This window comes from Ranitomeya variabilis, chromosome 7, assembly GCF_051348905.1.
Source record: "Ranitomeya variabilis isolate aRanVar5 chromosome 7, aRanVar5.hap1, whole genome shotgun sequence".
NCBI lineage: Eukaryota > Metazoa > Chordata > Amphibia > Anura > Dendrobatidae > Ranitomeya > Ranitomeya variabilis.
Window position 1 is genome coordinate 248,440,338 of NC_135238.1, and position 15,099 is coordinate 248,455,436.

General features: G+C 44.7%; 1 protein-coding gene across 3 annotated transcripts in view; it reads right to left on the minus strand.

Moving 5' to 3' along the window:
• GPR39 (G protein-coupled receptor 39) overlaps positions 1–15,099 on the minus strand; it is a 264,976-nt gene that overhangs the window by 201,070 nt on the left and 48,807 nt on the right. The window lies entirely within an intron of this gene.

Genomic DNA, 15,099 nt, shown 5'->3' on the forward strand with positions numbered 1-15,099 from the left:
ACAACATCATACGGCAGAGAGTACCATAGTCTCACTGCTCTTACAGTAAAGAATCCGCGTCTGTTATTATGCTTAAACCTTCTTTCCTCCAGACGTAGAGGATGCCCCCTTGTCCCTGTCTCAGGTCTATGATTAAAAAGATCATCAGAAAGGTCTTTGTACTGTCCCCTCATATATTTATACATTAACATAAGATCACCGCTTAGTCTTCGTTTTTCCAAATTACCCAAGTGTAATAACCTATCTTGGTATTGCAGACCCCCCAGTCCTCTAATAACCTTGGTCGCTCTTCTCTGCACCCGCTCTAGTTCAGCTATGTCTTTCTTATACACCGGAGACCAGAACTGTGCACAGTATTCTAAGTGTGGTCACACTAGTGACTTGTATAGAGGTAAAATTATGTTCTCCTCATGAGCATCTATGCCTCTTTTAATGCATCCCATTATTTTATTTGACTTTGTAGCAGCTGCCTGACACTGGCCACTGAATGAGTTTGTCATCCACCCATACACCCAGGTCTTTCATTGACGGTTTTGCCCAGAGTTTTAGAATTAAGCACATAGTTATACATCTTATTACTTCTACCCAAGTGCATGACCTTACATTTATCCCCATTAAAGCTCATTTGCCATTTATCATCCCAAGCTTCTAGTTTACATAAATCATCCTGTAATATAAAATTGTCCTCCTCTGTATTGATTACCCTGCAGAGTTTAGTGTCATCTGCAAATATTGAAATTCTACTCTGAATGCCCCCTACAAGGTCATTAATAAATATGTTAAAAAGAAGAGGGCCCAATACTGACCCCTGTGGTGCCCCCCACTACTAACCGCGACCCAGTCCGAGTGTGCTCCATTAATAACCACCCTTTGTTTCCTATCCCTGAGCCAGCTCTCAACCCACTTGCACATATTTTCCCCTATCCCCATTATTCTCATTTTATGTAACAACCTTTTGTGTGGCACCGTATCAAAAGCTTTTGAAAAGTCCATATACACTACATCTACTGCATCTACTGGGTTCCCTTGGTCCAGTCCGGAACTTACCTCTTCATAGAAGCTGATCAGATTAGTCTGACATGAACGGTCCCTAGTAAACCCGTGCTGATACTGGGTCATGAGGTTATTCCTCTTCAGATACTCCAGTATAGCATCCCTTAGAATGCCCTCCAGGATTTTACCCACAGTAGAGGTGAAGCTTACTGGCCTATAATTACCGAGTTCAGTTTTTGCCCCTTTTTTGAATATTGGCACCACATTTGCTATACGCCAGTCCTGTGGTACAGACCCTGTTATTATGGACTCTTTAAAGATGAAAAATAATGGTCTATCAATGACTGTACTTAATTCCTGCAGTACTCGGGGGTGGATCCCATCCGGGCCCGGAGATTTGTCCATTTTAGTGATTTTTAGACGCCGCCGTACTTCCTGCTGGGTTAAGCAGGTGACACTTAATGGGGAATTTTTGTTATCACTGATCATATTGTCGCCATGGGATTTTCTTGTGTAAATACTGATGAAAAAAAGTCATTTAGCAGATTAGCTTTTTCCTCATCCTCATCCACCATTTCACCCAGACTATTTTTAAGGGGGCCAACACTATCATTTTTTAGTTTCTTACTATTTATGTAGTTAAAGAATATTTTGGGATTATTTTTGCTCTCTCTGGCAATGAGTCTCTTTGTCTCAATCTTTGCTGCCTTGATTTGCTTTTTACAGAATTTATGTAATTTTCTGTATTTATTTAATGCCTCCTCACTACCTACTTCCTTTAATTCTCTAAATGCTTTCTTTTTGTCCCTTATTGCGCCCCTTACAGCTTTATTTAGCCATATTGGTTTCCTCCTATTTCTAGTATGTTTATTCCCACACGGTATATACTGTGCACAGGTCCTATCCAGGATGCTAATAAATGTCTCCCATTTTCTTTGTGTATTTTTATGTCTCAGGATATCGTCCCAGTTAACTGCACCAAGATCCTCTCTCATCCGTTGGAAATTTGCCCTCCTGAAGTTTAGTGTCCTTGTCACCCCTCTACTACACATCTTATTAAAGGATACACGAAAACGTATTATTTTGTGATCACTATTCCCCAGTGACCCCCAACCCTTATATTTGCTATGCGGTCAGGCCTGTTGGTTAATATTAGGTCTAGCAGTGCCCCCCTTCTTGTTGGGTCCTGAACCAGTTGTCAGAGGTAATTGTCTCTCATAGTTGTCAGACACCGATCACCTTTGCTGGAACTGCAGGTTTCTGTTCCCCAATCTATTTCAGGGTAGTTGAAGTCCCCCATAATAATGACTTCTCCTTGAGTCGCAGCTTCATCTATTTGCTTTACGAGGATATTCTCCATTGCTTCCATTATTTTTGGAGATTTATAACAAACCCCTATCAGTAATTTATTATTTTTTCCCCCTCCCCTTATCTCCACCCACAGGGACTCTACATTTTCATTAGATTCACCTATATTATCACGCCGGATGGGTTTTAAGGTCGATTTTACATACAGACACACCCCACCCCCTCGCTTATCTGTACGGTCATTTCTGAACAGGCTATAGCCCTGCAAGTTAACAGCCCAGTCATGGCTCTCATCCAGCCACGTCTCAGATATCCCCACCATGTCATAATTATGCTCCAACAACATTAGTTCTAATTCGTCCATGTTGTTGGCGCGGCTTCTGGCATTAGTATACATGCACTTGATGTTACTCTCTGTACCTCTATTCTTTCTTAAATTACTAACTGTTCTAACCCCACCCCCCATGCCACCGCCACCCCCAACTTCCTTATTTGTGCCCAGGTCTCTATCTGCACTATCTTCCCCTCCTATAAAATGAATACCCTCCCCCCCCCAATCCCTAGTTTAAACACTCCTCCAGCCTTCTAGCCATTTTCTCCCCCAGCACAGCTGCACCTTCCCCATTGAGGTGCAGCCCGTCCCTAGCGTAGAGCCTGTAGCCAACTGAGAAGTCGGCCCAGTTCTGCAGGAACCCAAACCCCTCCTTCCTACACCAATTCTTGAGCCACTTATTAACCTCCCTAATCTCCCGTTGCCTCTCTGGCGTGGCACGTGGTACAAGCAGTATTTCGGAAAATGCCACGTTGGAGGTCCTTGCTTTCAGCTTGCAGCCTAATTCCCTAAAATCATCTTTAAGGACCTCCCACCTACCTCTAACTTTGTCATTTGTGCCAATGTGCACCATGACCGCTGGGTCCTCACCAGCCCCTCCCAGTAATCTGTCCACCCGATCAGCGATGTGTCGGACTCGAGCGCCAGGTAGGCAGCACACCGTTCGACGATCCCTGTCTTTGTGACAGATTGCCCTATCTGTTCCCCTAATAATTGAGTCCCCCACTACCAGTACCTGTCTGGCCTGTACTGCTCTCCTATTTCCCTCCTTACTGGAGCAGTCACTCCTCCGGCTTTCAGAGGACATGCCTGGCTGCAGCATTGCTACCCCTGTACTGGTACCCCCCTCATCTGCCAACTTAGCAAACTTATTGGGGTGAGCCAGATCAGGACTAGCCTCCCTGGCACTCTTCCCTCTACCCCGCTTTCTGAATGTCACCCAGCTACCTACTTCACTGTCCTGCAGCTCCATCCTACCATCCCCCTCCTCATCTATCCCATTGAGCGTCTGCTCTGTGAGCAGAAGACTCCTCTCCATATTGTCTATGGATCTCACTGTTGCCAGCTGCACATTTAGATCCAGAATCTGGGCTTCCAAATGCACAACGTGCTCACATCTCTCACAGCAGTATGCACCCTCGACCAGCTGATCAAGGACTGCAGACATGTGGCAAGATGTGCACTGGATGGCATTAACAATAGTGGAGCACATTTCCTAATGGGGATTGCACCACACAGAAACGTTAAATAAAAATTAAATACAAGTATTAATTAAAAACAGACAGCAATTCAGCAATTCCTCCCTTGGAAACTCCCTGATTCCAAAGTCACTGAATCACAAGTCACACTTACCGCCGTCCACACTTACGCTCAGGTCACACTCAGCTCGTTCACACTCGCTATGCTGAAGATTTATAGATTTTTTTTTCTTTTTCCCTCTATTTCCCTTCAACAACAAGCCACCTTGCTGTTCAAATGCACTTCCAAAAAGGACTTCAGCTCCAAACAGCTGCCCCTTATAAACCCTTGATTATGACCGCCCACCCTAAGTTAACCCCTTGTGCAGTACTTTGCTCTGCCCTCAAAAGGGCAGACAAAGTACGCCTGCGCAGGAGCCGCAGCGTGAAGACAAGAGGACGTCATCTGATGAAGATGGGAGGCGCCGGACCTGGACCAGCAGTGGGACCGCCCCAGGGTGAGTATAATACAACCTCTTTTTCTAATCTTTTAGGATACATTGGGGGCTTAAGCCCCTGATGCTGGTGGGCTTACCTCACCTGCGATTTTGGGGGTGACAGATTCCCTTTAAATATGAGTGTCTGAGCAAAGGCTCTGAATACTAATGACCATGTGATATTTCAGTTTTTCTTTTAGTAAATTTGCAAAAATTTCTACATTTCTGTTTTTTTCAGTCAAGATGGGGTGCAGAGTGTACATTAATGTGAAAAAAATGAACTTTTTTGAATTTAACAAATGGCTGCAATGAAACAGTGAAAAATTTAAAGGGGTCTACAGTCCGACCACTGGATTGTGGAGTGCTTCGCCGGGCACTGCGGGGTCTGCTGTTCGAAGGAGCGGACATAGTTTTGTGGCTTCTACTATGAGACAATTTCACAACACTGCCATGGCTTTGAGCGAACATTGTTTTTTCTCAGATATGGAGACATCGGTTGTGTGACTCTAACCCTTATGAATATTTTCAATGATGAGATGAAGAAAGGAATCTTATAATTAATAAGTAGAGCGACAGCACATGGGGAGCATGAAGGAAAATCACCGCTGCGGCCCATGAAGAGCGGCTGCTGCTTAACGAAAGACCAGTATGAAACATTGCAATCATTACACTGCACAAACCCAATTTCCCTCCTCTCCAGGCTGCACGCTGTAAAATTCATGATCTGTAGCATTACAAAAACATTATGTTATGGGACTGAAGCGAGACAATGGCGGAGCTGCTGGTGGATAATCACCACAGACAGGATCCTCGTCCTGACACTAATGGCACGGTGTGTACTGACCTCATCACATATTACAAAGACCAGCAAGCAAGTTACTATGAAAAGATAGGGGAACGTGACAGTCTGGGGTCTGTTCTGGTAGAGGCATGTAGAAAAGCCGCGGAGACACCATCATGATTTTCTCAACGCAAGCCATGAATAGCCAGGTCTTTCACCGGGAAGGAACAACCACGGGAAGGGCAGCATCCAATAAAGGAAAACCACCTATGCCAAAACAAGGGCCCCATACAGGCAACATTTATGGGGCCCCTTGATACTCCGCCCCGGCTCCACCCTTCAAACCTTCCACAGTCCCACTGACCACTGTTGGAATAACTCCACTTCTGTACCCCACTTGGGCAGCACGGTGGCGCAGTGGATAGCACAGCAGCCGCGCAGTGGTTAGCACAGCAGCCTTGCAGCGCTGGAGTCCTGGGTTCAAACCCAACCAAGGACAACATCTGCAAGCAGTCCGTATGTTCTCCCCGTGTTTGTGTGGGTTTCCTCCGGGTTCTCCGGTTTCCTCCCACATTCCAAAGCCATACTGATAGGGAATCTAGATTGTGAGCCCCAATGGGGACAGCGATGATAATGTGTGCAAAACTGTAAAGTGCTGCAGAATATGTGAGCGCTATATAAAGAGTATTATTACCACGCCCTCACCAATCACACATTAACAGTTCCCATTGATCACCAGATCACACATATATCCAGCAGCTTTTGTTTTGTCCAAAAGATTTTTTTAAGTTGCCACCATGACTAGGTAGACTCTTTTGGCCGGGCTGTACTGTACTCTAACCTAGTAAGCATTTGTTAAAATATTCAATACTCTATATAGGTATATTTTTATTTTCTCAAATTTTAAAATGACCAACATCACACAAAAGCGCAACACCATGACCAGATCACATATTACCACCACATAGTCACCGAATAATACCACATACAAGGAACAAATATTGTCACACCATGTCCAGACCACATACTACCACCACATAGACATCGAATACTACGGTAGTGATCATTTATAACAGAAACACAATACTAATATTACCATAACTGCCATTATACACAGGAGCTCTATATAAACTGTCAGTGTACAGGTAATACAGATGTCACCAGTGACATTACACACAGGAGCTCTATATATAGCGTCAGTGTACAGGTAATACAGGGATCACCAGTGACATTATACACAGGAGCTCTGTATATAGTGTCAGTGTACAGGTAATACAGGGATCACCAGTGACATTATACACAGGAGCTCTGTATATAGTGTCAGTGTACAGGTAATACAGTGATCACTGGTGACATTATACACAGGAGCTCTGTATATAGTGTACAGGTAACAGTGATCACCAGTGACATTATACACAGGAGCTCTGTATATAGTGTATAGATAATAGTGATCACCAGTGACATTATACACAGGAGCTCTGTATATAGTGTACAGGTAACACAGTGATCACCAGTGACATTATACACAGGAGCTCTGTATATAGTGTCAGTGTACAGGTAATACAGTGATCACTGGTGACATTATACACAGGAGCTCTGTATATAGTGTACAGGTAATACAGGGATCACCAGTGACATTATACACAGGAGCTCTGTATATAGTGTACAGGTAATACAGTGATCACCAGTGACATTATACACAGGAGCTCTGTATATAGTGTCAGTGTACAGGTAATACAGGGATCACCAGTGACACTATACACAGGAGCTCTGTATATAGTGTACAGGTAACACAGTGATCACCAGTGACATTATACACAGGAGCTCTGTATATAGTGTGTAGTGTATAGATAATAGTGATCACCAGTGACATTATACACAGGAGCTCTGTATATAGTGTACAGGTAACACAGTGATCACCAGTGACATTATACACAGGAGCTCTCTATATAGTGTCAGTGTACAGGTAATACAGTGCTCACCAGTGACATTATCCACAGGAGCTCTGTATATAGTGTCAGTGTACAGGTAATACAGTGATCACCAGTGACATTATACATAGGAGCACTATATATTATATACAGTGTATAGTGTCAGTGTACAGGTAACACATGGGTCACAAGTGACATTATACACAGGAGCTCTGTATACAGTGTAAGTGTACAGGTAACACACTGACTCACCGGTGACGTCTCTAGTTGAAGTCCTTCATCTTCACTTTTCTTCTTCATCCAGCACAGACCACCATCACTTCTTCCAACCAGGACTCTTCTCTGCAAAAAATAAGTTATCTAGAGAACCACTTGCAGAGCCCATTACTTAATTTTTTCCCAACTTCTACACTCCACCAGATGAAGAAAAAAGCGACAGTGTAGCTCTGCACAGTAACAGGACCCCCCCAATGAAAACAGTATCTTCAAAAATAAAATACATCACTGCAGTAATATCCCTTAATTAGCCCCTACAGTAAGAAATTTCCCCATCCAGGCCCCCCCCCCTGTATCTCATTCCTGGCTCCAGCCATATGTTTTTCCATCCTGCCCTCAAAAGTCTCCATTCCAACCCCATGTGATGTCCCATCCTGACCCATATGATCTCCCATCCTACCCTATATCATCTCCCCATGTGTCCCATGTTCCTGCCTCATCTTTCTCCATTCTGCCTCATGTGTCCCATGATCCTGCCCCATGTGTCCCATGATCGTGCCCCATGTGTCCAATGATCCTGCCTTATCTTTCTCCATCCTGCCCCGTTTGTCCAACGGCTCTGCCTCTTCTGTCCCATGATCCTGCTCCCTGTGTCTCCATCATCTCCATCCTGCCCCATTTGTCTCCATCCTGCTCCATGATCCTGCTTTATGTGTCTCCATCCTGCCCCATGTGTCTCCATACTGCCCCATAATCCTGCCCCATGTGTCTGCATCCGACCCCGTCTCCTTCCTAGCCCATGATCCTGCCCCATGTGTATCCATCCTGCCCTATCTCTCATGATCCTGCCAAATCTTTGTACATACTGCAGCTTACCGCTTTCAATTGAAAAAAATACACTTTCTCCTTCCCTGGCCGCAGTCCAGCGTTATCGTCTCCTCCATCCATTTGAAACGCGGACTCGCCAGCACTTGACAGTGATGTCATACACCGGCGACGTGCACGCTGAAGTCAGCTGCCAGCCTGTTATTGCCTGCGGGCCCACAAGGCAATAGATTTTAACCCTAGTATGCGTGACATCAGAAATCTTCATATTAATGTATTGGGGGCCTTTTAGGACCCCCATGCAAATCATATGGAAAAATTCACTTATATAACTTTTACAAGTTTATTTTAAAACTTCTAAATAAAATATGATTAGTAAACAAAATTTTTATTATTATTTTTCACCAAAAACACCAAAAATATTTTTTTTTTCAAAATTTCACACAAACATATGAAAAAATGCACAAAAATGCATATAAATCTATACCAAACTAGCTGCAGCTACATTTCTATTATGTTTCTTTTCTATTATATTAGTCTTCCAAGTTATTTTTTTGGAAGAATGTTCTTTGCAGACATTTTCCTTACAAATTGAACAAAATCTCTCAGTTTTCCTTTCTATGTTTCTTGGACACGTGAAACAGCGCTCTCTTTTTCTTTCTCCTGGCCCTGGAATAATCTGAAACTGTACGCCACACTGTTTCATTACTTCTTTAGTTTGCTTTAGCAAGCATTTCACGTCGCTTCGCTCTATCATGTGAGGCATTACAAGTTCATGACAAAGGTCCTTCAAAACTAGGCGTCTCCTGTCCTTCCTCTGTCCATGAAATTCCGGATGAGTTTCTGTATAAATAATGAATGAATTTAGGGCTGCTACATCAAGCATATTTGAAAAAAGTACTACAGGCCATCGTTTGCCTCTTGCATGAATATTCTCCACCATCTCATCCATTTTGTCTACACCTCCTTTTGTTTTATTGTAATGCAGGATGATTTCTGGTTTTACTTTTCTGTCATTGCTGTCAATTCTGCAATTGTGATGCATGGTACTGAGTAAAATCACTGATTTCTCCTTCGCTTTGTAAGATACCAAAGTCGCTTTGTTATTGAATCCAAAGACACTCTCATAAAGTGCTCGCTGACGATTGTGTTTCAGTGCTTCTGGAATTTCTCGTCGGTTTGGCTTGATAGTACCAACAAGTGTAATAGCTTTTTGAAGCAGAAAATTGCCTAGTTCAACATTGGTGAAATAATTGTCCATGGTAATGTTTCTAGCTGAATTGAATATTGGACCAGCAAGAGTTTTGACTATTTCAGACCCCAGATCCTTCTGTACTGGTGCACCAACCTCTTTGCCACAGTAAATGACGCCATTTATGCCATAATAATTTGCAGAATCACACATCCAGAAGATTTTTATTCCATATTTGGCTGGCTTGCTGGGCATGTATTGTATGAACTTGCAGCGTCCTCTGAACGGTACAAGTTGCTCATCTACTGTAACATTAGTACTAGGATTGTAAAGTTTGGTGCAATTTTTGATACATATGTTCCAGATATAACTGATAGGGGCTAATTTGTCTGTTTCAAACCTCAATGCACGTGTTCGCTTATCATCAAATCTAACGTGTCTTCTAATTTCCTCATATCTGTCCACTGACATTGTCGCCTTATCGTGTGGATCAGAAAGTGGGTCCAGAAATAATTCTCGTATTGGAACATCAGACTCCCTGCCAGCAGTAAAAGTCCAATATATGCATAAAGTTCCTCTTTTGAGATATTTTTCCAGGACTTATTTTTTGCAGAAGCGATACGTCTTCCTTCTAGGTTTGAACATAAAAGGACCTCTTCTGCAATATTGTCAGAAAAAAAAGTACAGAATACGTCTTTAGGGGAAAAATAACTGGGACTTCCCACAGCTCCTTGAGCCTGTCTCACAATATTATGGATTGCAGTACGTCTGACTAATGTAGGATTACTGTCCCAAAAAACATTCGTTTTGGATGTTCTGCTTATCACTTCTTGAGGATCCACTAGATTCACTTCTTCGTCATCAGAAGAAGAATCACTTGAGGATGTTTGATTCTCTGGTGGCAGGTACTCGTCATCGCACAAAGATAGTTCACTTTCATCATCACTTTGAAGCACAATTGCTTCAATCTCTTGGTCACTCAGACGCTTGGAGGAAGACTGTGCCATTGCTGACTAGATGTTAGCAAACTAAAAGAAAAAACAATGAACTCAATCAGGGTTGTCCACTCTTTACACTCAGTGTGTCACACGCAAGCGTAAAGTGCCCCCTCCCTCCTCTCACCCTCAGCACCTCTTACCTTTTATACTTTCCTTTAGGTGTTGTACAATTCCTGGATGTCTGTAGCTCAATAGCTTCTTAAGGTACCTTCACACTAAGCGACTTTGCAGCGAGAACGACGACGATCCGTGACGTTGCAGCGTCCTGGATACCGATCTCGTTGTGTTTGACACGCAGCAGCGATCAGGATCCCGCTGTGATATCGCTGGTCGGAGCTAGAAGTCCAGAACTTTATTTGGTCGCTGATCACCCGCTGTCATCGCTGGATCGGCGTGTGTGACACCGATCCAGCGATGTGTTCACTTGTAACCAGGGTAAATATCGGGTTACTAAGTGCAGGGCAGAGCAGAGCACAGCGCTGACGTCACCGCTGTTACTGCCGGCGCTGACACATTCAGTGCAGGGAAGCTCTCGGCAGCAGCACGTGCATATTAGCAGCGCTCCTGCCGAAAGCCGTTTTAACCCTGTGGACGCCGGCGGGGGACGTGACAGACATCACAATGTGAGTATGTAGTGTTTTTTTTTTGTTTTTTTTTTTTTTTACTTTTACAATGGTAACCAGGGTAAATATCGGGTTACTAAGCGCGGCCCTGCACTTAGTAACCCGATGTTTACCCTGGTTACCCGGGTGCTGCAGGGGGACTCCGGCATCGTTGAAGACAGTTTCAACGATGCCGAAGTCGTTCCCCTGATCGTTGGTCGCTGGAGAGCGGTCTGTGTGACAGCTCCCCAGCGACCACACAACGACTTACCAACGATCACGGCCAGGTCGTATCGCTGCTCGTGATCGTTGGTACGTCGTTTAGTGTAACGGTACCTTTAGAATCAGAGAAACTGAATCAGACTTCCTCCCAACATCTTCCCTCAGGTCCTTCACAATTAGCTCCGTGTATACTGTCCTCATTACTCTCTACACAGCTCATTACTGTGTTCAGAAGGACCCGAGATGACGTCATGGCCTTATCTCTCCCTCCAAAAATCACATGACATCCTCACATGTTATTATCCACACCCTGGCCCCTCCACCAGCATTACTGAGTACAAATAAAGTAACTTGAGACACAAACACTACTGAGAACATGATAAAAAATACATGGGGGCCTAAAAGGCCCCCAATCCGTACAGATGTGGTTTTCACCAAAAAGCATTGTTAAACCGAAATGCCTACGAAAAAAATTATATGAACTGGATTTTACCAACAACGACATACTTGAGGATTATCTGGAGTTTCAAAATTCTAACTTAAGTAATTTTGCAGATAATAGCAAAAAAGTAAGCATGTGGGCCCCAATACGCATGCTAGGGTTAACTGAACGTGCATCCGAGGATGCACATTCAGTTACTGCACCAGCAGGATTCTCCTGCCCCCCGGGGTCTGGTGAGCATAGGGCGGCCCAGTCCAGGCCACCTTCCCCTTTAATGGTACAAACATCTCTGCTGCTTGCTCTTATCTGCCGCCTATCATCCTGCAACCTTCCCCTTTAATGATCTTCCTTACCTGACCTATCTATCGCAATCAGTGACATCATGCTTTCCCCCGTTCCTGGAAGTCCGCTGCTTCTGAGTAACCCTTGACTCTGCCCTGTCCTTCAAACCGCACATCCAAGCTCTTTCCACCTCCTGTCACCTCCAGCTCAAAAATATCTCCAGAATCCGTCCTTTCCTCGACCTTCAATCTACTAAAATGCTTGAGCATGCCCTCATCATCTCCCGCCACGGCTACTGCAACATCCTTTTCTGTGGCCTCCCTGCTAACACCCTTGCACCTCTCCAGTCCATCCTTAACTCTGCTGCCCGACTAATCCATCTCTCTCCTCGCTACTCCTCCGCTTCCCCCCTCTGCAAATCTCTTCCCTGGCTCCCATTCCCTCAGCGTATCCAGTTCAAATTACTAATACTGACCTACAAAGCCATCCATAACCTGTCTCCTCCATATATCTCTGAACTAATCTCCATATATCCTCCCTCACGTAATCTCCGGTCCTCCCAAGACCTCCTTCTCTCCTCCACACTTATTCGTTCCTCACACAACCGCTTCCAAGACGTCTCCCGAATATCCCCCATCCTCTGGAATTCCACGCCTCAACACGTCGGATTATTCACCACATTCAGATCCTTCAGACGGAACCTGAAAACCCATCTCTTTAGGAAAGCCTACAGCCTGCACTGACCCCGCTGCCACCTCACCACTACTGAAGCTACCGCCTCACCAACGCCGGAGCTCCTGCAACCCCCAACCTACTGTCTCCTTCCCCATAATCCTGCAGAATGTAAGCCCACAAGGGCAGGGTCCTCGCCCCTCTGTATCAGTCTGTCATTGTAAGTTTGTCTACTGTAAGTGATATCTGTAATTTGTATGTGACCCCTTCTCATGTACAGCACCATGGAATCAATGGTGCTATATAAATAAATAATAATATATGCCAGTCACTATTTCCCCAGACTCTACATTAACCTGTTCAGGCCTTATGGAATAATACAGTGTGAGATGGTAATGAATAGACATTGAGCAGTATCGGACTCTGTTCAGAAGAGGTCACTGTTGCCTCTTAAATAGACTCCATTTGCAGACCTCATGGTGTTTTTCCAGTTTGAGCAGAGTGCTGACTGGAGTAGGACGATTGACTGCCATCCTCGGAGCTCACAGTTCGCAGTGATCCAGAAACTGACCAGAGTACTGGAGAAACATGTACCTGTTTCTGTGACTCCTGTTAAAGAGAAAGAATTACTTTTGGGGGACGAAGATGGTTGGATGCAGTCTTGGATTCCCCCAAGGCATCTGCTGTGACGTGCAGGACCTCCTGCTAGCCTATCAGGGGACAAGTCCAGGATCCACTCCTCGGCCTCCCAGCCAGCATCATCAGTGAGCATGTTACGGCCGGCAAGTCCTGAGCTCAGACCCCACCACAGGGATCCCGCTGGGAGCGTGCACGCAGACTTACAAAGAGTTTGATGCCTAAATAGATTCTCAGCTAGAGACATTGATTGCTAGTAGAACTTTAGAACCAGCGCTATATATTAGGGGGGACTTGTATACAGATAGTCTAACAGAATTGTCATCTTAGAGAATTTTTGCGTTTGTGAATCTTTGTAATAGAAACACGTGCCACTTCTGTATTTATCACCCTCTCTTGGTTTGGGCTCCTAAATACTGAACGTGTGAATGTGGTCATAGAAGGAGGATAGCTCTATACAAAGCAAGATATTTATTACTTGGCCTCCCCTCAAACACTCTCGCACCCCTCCAATCTATTCTAAACTCTGCTGCCCGACTAATCCACCTGTCCCCCCGCTATTCCCCGGCCCCTCCCTCTGTCAATCCCTTCACTGGCTCCCCATTGCCCAGAGACTCCAGTACAAAACCCTAACCATGACGTACAAAGCCATCCACAACCTGTCTCCTCCTTACATCTGTGACCTCATCTCCCGGTACTTTCCTACACGCAACCTACGATCCTCACAAGATCTCCTTCTCTACTCCCCTCTTATCTCCTCTTCCCACGATCGTATACAAGATTTCTCTCGCGTATCACCCCTACTCTGGAACCCTCTACCACAACACATCAGACTCTCGCCCACCATCGAAACCTTCAAAAAGAATCTGAAGACTCACCTCTTCCGACAAGCCTACAACCTGCAGTAACCACCGATTGACCAAACCGCTGCATGACCAGCTCTACCCTCACCTACTGTATTCTCACCCATCCCTTGTAGATTGTGAGCCTTCGCGGGCAGGGTCCTCTCTCCTACTGTACCAGTTATGACTTGTATTGTTCAAGATTATTGTACTTGTTTTTATTATGTATACCCCTCCTCACTTGTAAAGCGCCATGGAATAAATGGCGCTATAACAATAAATAATAATAATAATAATAATAATTACTTCTTCAATATTTAATTTTCATCTAGAAAACATTACAAAGTTAGCAAATAGTGTTCTAGTCAAGTGGTCCAACAGAAAGGAATGCATTGAGGACCGCTACCTTCCCAACAGCGCTGATGGGGGACGGGGAGGAGGCATTATTCATTTTCTTGACCCCACTAACCAATCGTGGACCTTCCCACGGCTGCTCTATTTAACCCCTTCTCTGCCGGACCAGATACAGTGCACCCCTCTTCCTTCCACAATAATGTCCATGAGGGTTGGCCTGGCAGTCAGGGTTGTAGGTTTGGGCTCAGCCGTCTACAGATTGCTTGGCACAATGAAGACCTTATATCTGAATTAGAAACTAGCTCTATTAGCAGGTCATTAAAGGGTCTCTACCAACAATGTCTCTTGGGGAATTCACCGATGGACCAGAAGATTTCTCCTCAAATTTGCTGCTCCATGTGCTTTTAGCCACGTACCAAATGCATCAATAGAAAGGGAACCTGGTCAGGGAGTCAATCTCACCAATTGTGGAACTAAGCTTTACTGGATATCTCCGAGGATTTCCAAGGATTAGGCTTTAGCCGAGTCTCGGGTGTCGCCTCATTACAGAGCCCGTCATCCTGCCCATGACGCAGATGGTGCATGAGGCCATCTCCATCCGAGCTCTATGTGTCTGAGGTACGTAACCCCAAGAACAGCTTCATGTACACCTCAATGGTTGGACCTCCAGGCCCAATGATTCCTGGTTATTTCTATAGAGCTTGCTGTGGAGGATCATTCAGATATATGCAGAAATATATTCAGTAGTCGCTACTACAGGGGAAAGACATAATGGAGGGACTGCGCCGCGGTGGGTT